Raw genomic sequence first — 12,545 nt, 5'->3', positions numbered from 1 at the left:
CCACACCCCTTTGCACAACAAGCATTTCTTCTTACCCATAGAAGTGAAATCTGCCTCAGAACGTGACTGCTTGCAGCTGCTGGTTGCCACAGAGATGCCTTCTTCCAGTTCCAACAGCCATAGTAAGGGGGGGTGGTGTATTGAAAAAAGGCTTGCGGCCGCCATTGGCTACTTCTGCAGGGGAAAAAAGGTGCGAGGTCGCTATAGTAAAAGCATGCTGCACTTGCAAAATAAACAAACAATACATATAAAATGGTGCAAGTTCACAAGAAAATAAAGGCGCACGACACAAATAGTAAAAGCGTGCCACGCTTGCAAAATAAATAAACAATGCATATAAAAAGCGGTAAGTTCCGAAGAAAATAAGAGCGTGCTGTGCTATCAAATAAAAAATTACGTGGATGAAATGGTGCAAGTTAGCCCTATTGGTAATAAAAATGTAAAAGCAACCGCCATGATGAAACCGTAGCGCAGCACTCGGAGGCAAAGCGGGCATCCTTGCAGGAAAGCACTTTGTGCTTGCCATAGGGGAGATTCATTTAAGAAAAAAGTGCTCACAGACTGTAGATAAAGCGGACTATTAACAACACAAGTAATATGTTGAGTCCTCATGGTGGGTTACAAATGCAAACAGCACAGTACTAAAGAGGGACTACTAAGCCTATTCATGGATCAATAGCAACTATTTAGAAACAACAGTAACAGGAGCCAATTGAAAAGATGGGCGGAAATTGGGCTGAGCTTCTGGTCCATACCTGAATACAGCATGCATCGCAGAGCAGCGCATGTGCTGCCCAGGCTCTACCTAAAAAGTAGGATAAAAAGGTGTTCGAGGCATATCAGCTGTAGATCACACACTTATGCATAGATCGCCATCTGGTGTTGGGCCTGGATGTTTGCACTTTGTTGTTGTCCTGGAAAGTCTTTGGAAGTCACTCGATAGGCGGCCCCTCCTTTGGACAATAATGCACATGGGCATCGACTCCGTCGTCAGATTGTTTTTTTCCGCCATCGGGCTCGGATGTGTTTATCACGATCCAGTTCGGTGCCGTTACCGATCCAACATTCGACGCGCAATCCTTGACCCTTTTCTCCAGTATTGTTCTGATCACGTTCCCTACTCGACGCGCATCTCTACAAGCTCGAAGTCTTCTATTCCAGGTGTCGAAGAAGGCCTTTGGGCCTACCTACGCCATTCGACCTGGCTCATGGAAAGGACTCCTTTTAAAAAGTGTCCTCAATGTGGATCCAAGTTTCCACACACAGATCTGCATGAGGTGTGTAACCTCTGCCTTTCACCGTAGCACGAGGTCAGAGACTTCCCAGCTTGTGTCTCTTTCCTCTCCAAGAAAACTATCCGGGGTTGTCGAGCTCAGAGAAGCATGGCTCGATCGTTGACATCCATTCCCGATGACATCTTCCAGGAGGGCATAATGTACCAGAGCAGGAGCGGGTCGAAGAAGGCCTTGTCAGCGCCTCTGAAGCCAACGACTCCGACATCGAAGACATCACCCCAGGGCAGCGGGTCGTAAGTAGTGACTTCGACCCCCTCCCGCCACCCCCGAAAAAGGCTTCAGTATCACCTTCGGGCCTAGGTGCACACGTCCTTCGGGCCCTACAAATAAGTCGACAAATAAGCCTTCAGGCCACTCTGGATCGAGTCAGCCTGCCGTCGGTGCCGAAACCCAATCCCCAGCACCCAATAAGAAACTGTCTTCCCCCTCCGTGCCGACCACTGGCTCCACATCGACGCACTCTGCACCGAAACCTACTGGTACCAACCCCTCGACTCGAAAAAGTAATCAGAACCGAGTAAAAAGCCACTTCCGAAGAGTGCAGGTTCTCAACCTACGGAACCGAAAATACCCTCTGAACCGATAAAAACAACCGGTTCCACAGACTCCTTCATAAATCAAAAAATCTCACGTTTCCAAGCCTAAACAGCATAAATCGGCTCCAGATTCGGCGCAACACAAACCTTCGGAACCAGAAAAATCGGCACCAAAAGACAAACCTCCACTGGAAGAGCTTTTTCGACCAGATCCACCAGATCCAACACAAAAACTCTTCTTAAAGACCCCAAAACAGGTCAACTAACTCTCAGCTCCAAGAAGAGAACAATGGACATGCCTGTACCGGCTCTATCTCCACCAAAGAAGAGGGATATTGCAACGTCTCCTCTCAGACTTCCTTCTCCACCTCCTCCTCCACCTCCCCTGCCACACCACTCCCCTACTCTATCTCCACTCCCCTCACCATCTCTTCCACCTCAGGACGATGATGACACTTCTGGGGACGGGGGGGAGGGTGCAGACGATGAACCATTAGGGGATCCTAGTCACCCTTACACCCCAGGCGACCCATGGGACAATTATGGCACGCCAGATGTCCCTGATGTGCCGACCTTCCCCTCCAGAGGACACTAGGGGTTTCACCCAGCTCGTTCAGAGCTGCACAATACCACGGGGTGGATCTACATGCAGACCCTGTGAAGGAGGATTTTCTAATGGACACGTTTGATACATCTCAAAGGTCCACTTCTGTTCTCCCTATGTTAAAAGGGGTAATTAACCACGCCCCTGAGGTGTTCAAAGATCCTGTTAGGGCTAGGGTTATTAACCCCAGAATAGAGAAAAAATACAAATTTGCCCCAGCAGACCCTGTTTACATCAAGGGACAAATACCATTGGATTCCTTAGTGGTGTCCAACACCAGAAAGAGGGTTAACTCACAAACATCAGGCGATGCAACGCCTCCCGACAAGGAGTCAAAACTCCTGCACGCTTCTGGTAAACGAACAGCGTCACAATCAGCCAACATATGGCGTATCGCCAACCCACAAGCTTTGCTGGCTGGATACGATAGGGCACACTACAGTGAGTTGGAAACCCTATTGCAACACCTCCCAGACAAATACAAGGCCACAGCCAACGACCTCATACAAGAGGGTAAACTTATAACAAACACCTCCATTCGTTGTGCTCTAGATGTGGCAGACACCGCCTCCCGAGCCATCAACACAAGTGTCCTTTTACGTAGACATGCATGGCTACGCATTTCAGTGGTTTATTTTTTTATTTTTTTTTTTTTTCTAATTATCCCACATGTTTATTACGAATAGTTTCCCCTCCTTCGATTTCAATTTGTTCATATATCCATTTGCGGTCACAGCGACATTCAGCTCCACATTTGTTCGAGCCGCAGTTTGGGCAAGCATAGAAGCAGCCTAGACAATCCTCATCAAGGCAGTCACAAAGATCCATTCCGTTGAAAAGGAGAAGTCCTTGGTTGTCATACACTTTACTCTTTGATGCCAATGTTTGTCTTGGTCTTCCTCTTCCCCTGCATGGCGGCTTTGCTGCTTGCGTTGTTCGAATCCCGCGTTGGAGCCCCATTTCAGTGGTTTAAACCAGAAGTTCATAATACCATACTTAACCAACCATTTTATCAAGAACATCTATTTGGCCCTGCCGTGGATTCATCTCTAGAAAGATGAAAACAGACACCGACACGGCTAAATCAATGGGAGCCTTGCAGTTACTATTCTGTATTCCCACATGTCTCCTGATAAAAATTGTACCACCCTTGTATGGCTGGGCGCCTTCAACACAAAACACCCCAAAACGTGACCTAGGAGACCTCATATTTCACCCTGCAGAATGTTTGTGTTTTTTACCAAGTGGCTAGCTGTGGATTTTGGGCCCCAGCTCAGCCAAGGGAAACCTACCAAACCCAAACATCTTTGAAAGCGAGACACCCGGGGGAGTCCAGGGTGGGGTGACTTACGTGGATCTCACCAGGTTCCTTAAGACAGAATCCCTTGCAAAGTTCCACCTTTACCTAAAAGCATATTTCACTTGCATTTCTGTGAGAAAAAGTCCTGGAATCTCAGGCAGCCCCAAATTTCCTCCCACCCAGCATTTCCCAAATTCTCCTGAGAAAAACAGTGGCTTACTTGAGTGGGTGGGCCAAGTAAGTGCCTGCGACGGGGAAGGGCCCAGAAGGTATTGTGGAAGCATCAAAATTATGTATTACTTCTTGGAGGAGGAGCCTAGCGCGGGACCAAGATGGCCGCGTGAGCACAGAGCTCCCGCAACCCTCGTTCCCTCCGGCGATTATCCTGACAAAATCCTGTGTCAAATATCCGGAATATTGGAGATGAACCACTGCTGAGGCGAGCGTCGTTGTCCGGACTGAAATTGTACACCGGAGACCGAAGTTGTGCCAAGTGGAAGTTCGCGGCCTATCCACCGGGAGGTGCCCGGGTCTCGCGTTGGCATGGGCCCGGACACTAATTCAATAACAGCGGCCGTGTGTGGGCTGGACCATCGGATGGGGCCTGTTTACACTTTCACTTTCGTTTTCTTTTACAACTACGTGCCTCGGCCCGCGAGTGTCTTGGACAGCAGTTGCTTGTAGCTCGGCCTGCACATGCATGGGCTTGCATCGGGGTCCCGGATCCAGTGGACCTCGTGCCAATTGCATGGCTGAGCGGCCTGTTTTTTGACGCTGACTGTTCTGGGGTTGAGGATGTCGACCAAATCGGAAGCCGACAAACAGAAGCCCAAGAATACCAGGCGGGGGGCTACACCCAAACCAACAATATGGATCGCTATGCCCAGCAAAAGGGATCGCCAAGCGGACCGGGGAAGCCACAGGACTCATCGAGAGACGACTCGGTCCCCGCACCGGAATTGACACTGCAAGACATCATGGGCGCCATTGAGGAGATGAAGTCCTCTATTGGGCAACAGTTTGAGACCCTGGCACACAAAGTGGACACCATCTCAGTTGACGTTAATTTGCTTCGCGCTGACCTGGGGAAAACTAATGAGAGAGTCAAATCATTGGACCAAAAAACCACTGGCCTCACGGGGGACGTCTCTGATCTGCAAATAGAGGTCCGCACGCTGAGGACTACCAATGACCTCATTGCCCGCAAGATGGAGGATTTTGAAGGCCGGGCGAGGCGCAATAACGAGCGCATTGTTGGTGTTCCGGAGAAATCGGAGGAGCAATCAGCGGACTTGTTTGTCGAGGACTTGGTGGTTAACCATTTGGCGCCTAAGGGCCTCAGCAAGTTCTTTGCGGTCGAGCGGGCCCACCGAGTCCCGGGCGGGAGGCCCAAGGTGGGAGCCCCCCCGAGACCGATCATCGCCAGGATCTTTAACTTTAGGGACCGCGATGCCATCTTGCAGGCGTCACGAGGGTCCGGACCGGTCACTTTCCAGAACACTGCAGTGAGTTTTTATCCTGACTTCACCCAGGCGGTGCAGAAGCAACGGCAGAGTTTCCTGGGGGTCAAGAGGAGGCTACGTGAGAGGGGCCTGAAGTATGCCATGCTCTTCCCAGCCAGGTTGCGCGTCGAGTACGAAGAACAAACCTTTTTCTTTGACTTGCCAGACGAGGTTGGGGAATGGCTCGACACAGTGCCACAGCGGTGGACTAGCGGGGATCATGCTGGCGGAGCGGAAGGAGGCCATGTCGCGAAAGAGTGAGGACTCTGGTGATCGAACATTCTGGCTAAGCACGGGACAGTGGTTCGCTGATTAGTTTTTTACTGCTAGCTATTGTCCGGGGGTGGCGAGGGTACAATGGGATCTCTTTCCTCCCACGGGGTTTCTTCTTGTAGATTAGCTTCTGCCAGGGCGACAGGCACACTGCAAGTTGGGGGGGCTTTTAGGCTTATGCAGGGGTGCAGGGTGAGGGGTGGTTTGGGTTTGTTGGAGTGTTTGTTGTTGTTCTTCATTTTGCAAGGTATCGCAATACAGGTCTCGTGTGCTGCTCTCGGGGGTGGGCGGGGGTCTCATGCCATTCTGTGATGGGGGGTAGGGGTTTGAATATACTTAGTTGGAATGTTAATGGCTTGGGGGATCGTATTAAGCGGGGGATTGTTTTGCAATCTCTGAAGAGGTGCTCTCCTGACATAGTTTTGCTGCAGGAGACGCACCTGATTGGCAACACGTGTCATGCTCTCAATAGAAAGGGTTATAAATTTATCGCGCACTCTGGGTTTTCCTCGGGATCCCGGGGGGCTGGAATACTGGTTAGGACCTCGCTGCCGTTTGAGATTGATTCTACTACTGTCGATGAGAGGGGGCGCTTTGTGGCGGTTGCGGGGAGATGGGAGGGCAGGACACTGGTTTTGGTTTCTGTTTATGTCCCTCCTGGCCTGCACACCGCCACATTTGTCGACTTGGGGAGGGCTATGTTGGATCTCCCCGAGGGCGTGTTGGTAATGGGTGGTGACTTTAACGCAGTTGGTTCCGGATTACTAGACAGACATCCGCCAAGGGACCCTGGGGGGGCGCAGAGATGGCTCCCAGATTTTATTGATACCCTGGGTTTGGTTGACTGCTGGAGGCTGCTGCACCCCGCTGAGCGGCAGTACACTTTTCACTCTGGGGCACACGGCAGTCTCTCTAGAATAGACTATGTTCTCGCCTTGGCTGCCCACGCTTCCTTGGTGTCCGACGCTAGGCACATGGCCAGGGGCATCTCCGATCATTCGCCGGTGTGGGTTTGTATGGATTTTGGCCGTGGAGCGGCAGGTAGGGTTGCCCCGATTAACCCCTGGTATTTCCGTGACCCTAGGACTCGTAGCGCGTTGCTGAAAGTGGTTGATCTCTACTTTTCGGAGAACCTTGGCTCGGTTACCTCCGCGGTGTCTTTGTGGGAAGCGTTTAAAACAGTACTGAGAGGGGAGGCCCTCTCCTTGATAGCGGATGTCAAACGTCGGAGAGATGCTGAGGTGGCGCAGATCGAGGCTGAGATAGTGGCATTAGAGTCTGTCCTGGAAGAGGAGGTTACGGCGGAAACACTGCATAAGTTGAGATTAAAACAGTCTGAATATAAAGCACTGGTGACCAACGCGGCTAAGGTGCTTAGCAGGGAACAACAAGGGCGATTGTATGATGTGGGCGACAAGGCTGGGAAATTAATAGCGTGGTTAGACAGGAAAGAATGAGTGAATAGAGTAGTGCCAGAAATACTGACTGATGGCGGGGATATTGTCACAGAACCCGATGGGATAGTCCAGTGTTTCGCGGACCACTTCCGCATGGTCTATACGTCTGTGTCGGACAGGCCGGAGGAAGACTCGCATGAACTGCTGAGAGACATTGCCCTGCCTTGTCTATCCGACGTCGACAGGGAGGACCTTGATGGTGCCATCACCGCGGATGAGGTTGCAGTCGCTATCCGTTCGCTACACCCGGGCAAGGCCTCGGGCCCGAATGGCTTGCCGATTGAGTTGTATAAACTCAAGCCGGATAAGATTGCTCCGTATTTGCGAGATATGTTTGTAGAGGCGCGGGAGCAGGGGCGTCTCCCATTTGACCAACGTCTGGCGACAATAGTGGTTATACATAAAGATGGCAAGCCCCGGAACAGATGCGGATCGTATAGGCCGATCTCCCTACTCAACGCTGAGCCAAAAATCCTCGCCAAACTGTTGGCTAACCGTTTGATCAGGGTCATTGAGGACTTGATCCACCCGGACCAATCCGGGTTTATCCCACACCGCAACACTGCGTTGAACCTCAGGCGACTCCATGGCGTGCTCGCGAGGGTTGGGACGCTCCGGGAGTCGGCCATCTTGGTGTCACTTGATGCCACGATGGCTTTCGACACTGTGGAATGGCCGTATCTGTGGGCAGTGCTCACAAAATTCGGCTTCGGCCCGGGTTTTATAGGCTGGATTAGGCTACTTTATGAGGAACCGTTGGCTAAAATCGCGGTGAACGATAGGGCGTCATCTCCGTTCGAGCTTGGGAGGGGCACCCGGCAGGGATGTCCTCTGTCGCCACTATTGTTTGCCCTCGCCCTTGAGCCGCTGGCGGCATGGATTAGATGGCAGCCAGACATAAAAGGGATCCGATGGTCGCCGGACCACGAGGACCGCATTTCTTTGTATGCAGACGACATTTTGTTGTACTTGACCTCACCTAGGAAATCCCTCATAGTGGTCTGTGACGTTTTGAACTCTTTTGGTAGAAACTCGGGTCTCACCATTAATTGGGGAAAGTCGCATCTATATGTCCTCAGTGGAGCCACCCCCACCGTCCCGCGGAATTGCTCCATCCAGATCGCCCAGCGGGGCTTTCTGTACTTGGGGATATATGTTTCCACCGATCCCTCTGTCCGATACGAGAAGAACCTACTCCCTCCATTGTCACGCTTGAGACGGGACGTTGCGGGTTAGAGGCGGCTACCGCTCTCCCTCCTAGGCCGCGCCGCATTGTTTAAAATGATGTCTCTTCCCCGATTTCTCTACGCCTTACAGAACACCCTAGAGTTAGTTCCTGACTGTTATTTTCGTGAGGTGGAGAGCCTCCAGCGCTCGCTGTTATGGGACGGTCGACCGCGTATAGCTATAGCAAAGTTGACCCTTCCATGGTATGACGGGGGGATAGCACTCCCTGACATCAGAAGATATTATTGGGCTACCCAATTGGGAGCGATTAACCACGGTGTTTACGGTCCGGCGTTGAACCCTGGGTTTGCTATGGATCGGTGGTTGTTGCGCGGGGGTAATTATCTTAGGGTGCTGTATTCCAAATCATTGGATGGGTCCCTCACAGGGCCAACCAAGACGGCAGTGCATGTGTGGAAGGCGGTTACAAACTCGTTGGGCTGGAAGGGCAGACTTACCCAGGCTACTCCGCTTTTCGAATCCGATATACTAGGGAAATTATGGCACACAAAAGGGTTTGAGAAGTGGGACCTAATCGGGATTTCTAGAGTTGGGGATTTGCTGATTAAGGGTAAGGTGAAATCGTTTGAGATGCTGCAGACGGAGTACGAACTAGGGGGTACCGAATAATTTCGATATGCCCAGGTGCGTCACGCTCTACTATCTGTCTGTGCCGAGGGGGAGGTCGTGCCTGAGTCTTCTCCTTTGGAGGATCGGATTCTGGATGGTCATATGCCGGAGAGTACAATCTCCTTGATCTACAAGAAGCTTGTAAATGTTCGGACCGACCTCCTCCTTGATGTGCGAGAACAATGGACTAGGGATGGTCTCGAACTGGACGATGAGGACTGGCAATATGCCATCTCCTCTCCGAAGGAGGTTGCGATCCCGGCTAGACTGCGGCTGGTGCAGCTTAAGATACTTCACAGGGTTTATGTCACGGGGCCCCGCCTGATTCATATGGGTTTCTCTGACGATGGCTTATGCAAGAGAGGCTGTGGGATGCTGGGCACCTTTCTACACATTATTTGGGAGTGTGGGGAGATTGTAGAGTTCTGGAAACAAATTCATGATGTTATGAAGGAGGTCACGGGTATCACACTCTTCCCGGAGGCGAGACGATGCCTATTGAATGTTTGGGGTCCCACTGACTATGATGCTGCTCAGACCCAATGGGTGACCCTGGGGAATATGGTGGCGAAGCGAGATATTGCGCAGCTGTGGGGATCCCACAGGCCTCCCACCTTGGTGACATGGATGGAAAATATGGACTGGGGCATGTTCCGGGAGAAAACGGTGTACAGTGCCCGAGGTCGCCCTAAGAAGTGGCATAAGATATGGGGGCGATGGAACCATTATAGGGGGAGATATTTGTGTGCCCCCGGTTACTGAGATGCTCGATGTGCACCTTTCCCCCTAGCTCTACTCCCAACTATATACGTAAAACTGTTCATAACCTGGAGTCAGTACCCCTGCTTTCCCCTCACTTCTTTGGCGTGGTGTACTGCTCCGCTGATGGGAGTGGGACCTCGCCCCGGCTGAGAACTAGCGCATGCTTATTGTATGCTTTGCCTTGCTTGTGTTTTTATTTTTTGGTTTACATTAAAACTAAACCTTTGTTACTCCTGATGTACGGACATGGACCGACCTACGTATTGCTCTCATCGTGCTGCCGGACCTCCGGGATGTCGGCTGAATAGCTGTGTACCATGTTGACGTAAATAAAGGTTTTTAAAAAAAAAAAAAAAGAAATATGTATTACAAAACAACTTGGTTTAACAAGGGGGGGGCCCTGCGATTTTGGTCCTGGGCTCAGTGACCATTTAGATAAACCTGCCAATCCCAGATATTTCTAGAAACTAGACATGGGAGAGTCCAGGAGGGTGTAGCTTGTGTGGATCCAGAACATTTTCTTACCCAGAATCCCCTGCAAACCTCAGATTTAGCAAAAGTTTCACATTTCCTCACATTTCTGTGTGGTAAAGTTTTGGGATCACCGGGCCAGCAGACATTTTCTACCACCCAGCGTTCTCCCCAGGTCTCCCTATAAAAATGCTATCTCACTTGTGTGGGAGGGCCAAGTGCCCACGTCAGGGAAGGGCCCAAAACATATAGTGGTGATAATGATAACTATGGTAGATATACTAATTAGTCCTGGCATCTGCAACCAAGGAATGAAAGCCTATCGAACCCAAACATTTCTGAAAAGTAAACATCAAGGTGAAGTGTCGCTTGTATGGATCCCCTAATGTTTTCTACCCAGAATACCATGGGCAAAAGCTCATCTCTTTTAAAAAAAAAAAAAATTGTTCCTTTGAGGGCTGACACCCAAAGCAATCTCTCTGGTAGCCTAGTGGATTTCCTTGCAGTGGATCACACCACGTCCGCGAGCCGCTGCCAGGAAACAGTTTCAGAGAGGCCTCATTTGAAACGGGAGTTTCTAGATTTTAAAAAACAGAAACATTTGTTGGAAAGGTCCTCTTTTTCTGACTTTTTTCGATTCCAAAGAGCAGCCTTGGGACAGAGAGAAATTAAAGGTTCAAAATACAATAAATAAATAAATAACTAAACAAAGCAAGACAGAGTGGTCCCAAAGTGGCCTGATGTGATTTTATTCACACCTGCACAGATTAGCGCCACTTTACAGAGTTTGCCAGCAAAGCACTCATTTTGTTTTCTTGTCTCTTTGAACAGCATTGTTTCCCCCGGGTGGGGAAGTGCAGCATTCCTGCAGGGCCTGCAATACCTGGTTAATATGTAGAGTGGAAAACGTTTCATGTGATCTTATCACTTGTTTTCCTTATTTAAGTTTATCAAATGTGTACCATGACTCAGAGATGTTATCTTTATATGTTATGTTATGTTATGTTAAATGTAACTTATAAAGCGCACTGACACCGAAGCTTCCTGGCGCTGATAAACAGAACAGATGAGGGGGGAACATAAGTGACAGATTCTAAGTGAGAATGGGGAAGAGATGGGTTTTTAGCATTTTCCTGAAATTCAGGAGGGAGGAACAGGATTTGATTGAGAGAGGGAGAAGATTCCAGAGCACAGGAGCTAGATAGGAGAAACGACGAGCGCCGAATCTCTTGGTTTTACTCCTTGGGGTAGTCAGTAGATCGCGGTGAGCAGATCGGAGATTGCGTGTGGGACAGTGAGGGCGAATGAGAGATTTTAAAAAGACAGGGCTAAGACAATGAAGTGCTTTGAAAGTGAGGCATGCCACCTTAAAGGCGGCCCTTCGATCGATGGGAAGCCAGTGGAGGTTCGTGAGCAGAGGCTTGGCTGATTGCCATCTGGGAGTTCCATGAATCAGGCGGGCAGCCTGATTCTGGACAACCTGGAGGCGTTGAATCAGGAATTGTGGCAAACCGTGGTAGATGGCATTGGAAAAATCCAGACGGGAGAGTACCAGCGAAGTAATAGTTTGGGTGAGTGCCGCTGGAGGCAGAAAGTGACGGACTTTACAGATCCTTCGGAGTTGATACATGCAGGAGGAGACCACCGCTCCAACTTGAGCCCTAAGAGAGAGCTCGGTGTCAATGATGACACCCAGACTCTTTACTGTTTTTGCTGGGGTAGGGGGGGAGCCAAACTCAGGAGGCCAGAACTGAGGACCCCAGTAGATGTGACTGAGTCCGGGGAGAAGGAGCTCAGTTTTGCCGGGGTTCAACTTCAGTTGGTTCTGGTTCATCCAGAGTTGGATGTGAGTCATGGCTCCGTGAAAGGTTTTAATAGCGTGTGGTGAGTTGAGAGAGAAGATAATTTGTAGGTCGTCAGCATAGTTATAGGTGACGATATCCCATTTCGAAAGTGAGTTGATAAGGGGCCGAAGATAAAGATTGAAGAGGAGCGGAGAGAGAGAAGAGCCTTGGGGGACACCACAAGAGGTGTAGGACTTATTTGCAGTGTAAGGACCTAGGCGAACCGCCTGTGTTCTTCCCGTGAGAAAGGATTTGACCCACTCAAGAGCAACGCCCTGGATGCCCGCCTGCTCGACACGGTGGAGAAGGATGTTATGGTCCACCGTGTCGAACGCGGCAGACAAATCCAGTAAGACAAGGGCTTGGGGGATACCCGCGTCTGCGTTACTCCTGAGTGTGTCAAGAACTGCCAAGATAACGGCTTCAGTGGAGTGGGCAGGTCTGAAACCGGCCTGGGTCGGCTCGAGATAGCAGGAAGATTCTATAAAGCTTGACAGGCAGCGGGTGACATGGGCCTCCATGAGTTTAGAGAAATAAGGAAGGAGGGAAATGGGGCGATAGTTCGACGGCTCCGCCACATCAGCACCGGGTTTTTTTAAGAGGGGTACCAGGATGGCCTCCTTAAAGGAGGTGGGGCAGATGCC

General features: G+C 50.5%; 1 protein-coding gene and 1 pseudogene across 11 annotated transcripts in view; one reads left to right on the top strand and one right to left on the bottom strand.

Moving 5' to 3' along the window:
- Positions 1 to 12,545, top strand: part of C2CD5 (C2 calcium dependent domain containing 5) — an 875,314-nt gene that overhangs the window by 518,593 nt on the left and 344,176 nt on the right. The window lies entirely within an intron of this gene.
- On the bottom strand, positions 3,096 to 3,395 carry LOC146855157 (ARL14 effector protein pseudogene; annotated as a pseudogene).

The sequence above is a fragment of the Triturus cristatus genome, chromosome 4_1 (genome assembly GCF_964204655.1).
Source record: "Triturus cristatus chromosome 4_1, aTriCri1.1, whole genome shotgun sequence".
Classification (NCBI taxonomy): domain Eukaryota; kingdom Metazoa; phylum Chordata; class Amphibia; order Caudata; family Salamandridae; genus Triturus; species Triturus cristatus.
This window is presented reverse-complemented; position numbering and strand designations above follow the sequence as displayed.